The sequence below is a fragment of the Trachypithecus francoisi genome, unplaced genomic scaffold (assembly GCF_009764315.1).
Source record: "Trachypithecus francoisi isolate TF-2019V2 unplaced genomic scaffold, Tfra_2.0 Lachesis_group19, whole genome shotgun sequence".
NCBI lineage: Eukaryota > Metazoa > Chordata > Mammalia > Primates > Cercopithecidae > Trachypithecus > Trachypithecus francoisi.
In genome coordinates, this window is record NW_022681464.1 from 12,008,174 (window position 1) to 12,009,853 (window position 1,680).

General features: G+C 38.0%; 1 non-coding gene across 1 annotated transcript; it reads right to left on the reverse strand.

Annotated features, from left to right (window-relative positions):
- Window positions 1-1,269: 1,269 nt before the first annotated feature.
- On the reverse strand, window positions 1,270-1,376 carry LOC117064308. Its single transcript, XR_004429371.1, has one exon. It is a non-coding gene; the product is annotated as a U6 spliceosomal RNA (small nuclear RNA).
- Window positions 1,377-1,680: the final 304 nt, after the last annotated feature.

The following is a 1,680-nucleotide window of genomic DNA, read 5'->3' on the forward strand; positions in this document are numbered from 1 at the left end:
TAACATTTTTCTTTTTTTGAGATAGAGTTTCTTGTTGCCCAGGTTGGAGTGCAACGGCACAATCTCGCCTCACTGCAATGTCCACCTCTCGGGTTCAAGTGATTCTCCTGCTTCAGCCTCCCGAGTAACTGGGGATTACAAACGCCCACCATCACGCCTGGCTAATTTTTGTATTTTTAGTAGAGATGAGTTTTCACCATGTTCGCCAGGCTAGTCTTGAACACCTGATCTCAGGTGATCCACCCACCTCGGCCTCCCAAAGTGCTGGGATTACAGGCCTGAACTACTACACCCAGTCCAAGTGCTGCATCTTATAATGCCACTCTAGCTCACCATGCCATTGTTGCTTCTAAATGTCTACGGGCTTTACCTTCTGTATAATTCATTTGTCAACTACCATGCTCTGTTTTACACTTTCCCATCAGGTTACGAACACCTTGTATTTAGATATTTCAACTGCTTTTCAAAATAAATTCTCTTTGTACCTTATAGTGAAATGTACATATTTCTGGATTGATAAATTCTAGAATAATTTAATAAAAAATGTTAATATTATTGGGGTAATCTACCAAATGTTAGACACCATGCCACAACACGAATTTTGTTTTATGTCTTTGAAAACTCATTGATAGTAGGTGTTGTTGTCGTGGGGGGGGGGGGGGGCGGTGTGTGTGTGTGTGTGCATGTAATGGGTTGTGATCTAAAATGTATTTCTTATCTTGGGTAATGGTCAAAAAAGTTCAACATCATGGTGATTCAACAAAATAGCAAACCTAGGTTACATACTTATTTTTTATCCAAGAGCAAACCTTTCGGACTTTTTTATTCTCACCAGTTTGCCAGTCTGAGGTCTTGTAGATTGCAATAGTTTCTTTAGGCAGGGATACTTGAACTATCCTGATAGCATAAACAAAATGTCAGTTGGGCTAGACTCATTTTCTCTCACCTGGCCCAGCTCCAGGAGTTCATTGATTTCTGTAATTAAATGAGTTGGAAGTAAATCCCAGGACTGTGCTGCACGTTGGTCATTGGTGCTGAGGCCTGAATCTTAATAAGCTGTTGAGTGTGATCTTGTGCCAGAGAGGCGAAGTGTTAACAGTCTTCCTGGTGCTCCCAGACCGTGTAGCAATCTGGGGTTATAATCGCTTCACGCAGGACAAAATGGAGAGGAGTTAGAATGGCATTAGATTCAAATAAAATAGCATACTTCAGAAAGTGCTTAAATGACAGAATACAAAATGTGGTTTTTTTTTGTTTGTTTGTTTTTTAATATATATGGAACGCTTCACGAATTTGCGTGTCATCCTTACGCAGGGGCCATGCTAATCTTCTCTGTATCGTTCCAATTTTAGTATATGTGCTGCCGAAGCGAGCACGTCTTTTTTTTTTTTTTTTATATATAAATCCAACTTGGTGAATGAAATATTCTTTAGCCTTTCTAAGTGGAATATGAAATTCAGGCTTTCAGTTTGATTGGGACAGTAGTAAGTATATAAACGAAAAAAAGCAAGCAGTAAGCATTTTAGTTAATTTTCAAGTTGTTTAAGGCCATGCTAACTCAACAAATGCCATATCATTTTTTGTTTGATTTCTTTGAGTCGGGTCTTAAAATTATATTATTTTGAAATTTACTTACAGAAACAAAATAAAAATTATATCAAACATATATGTCTAAATATA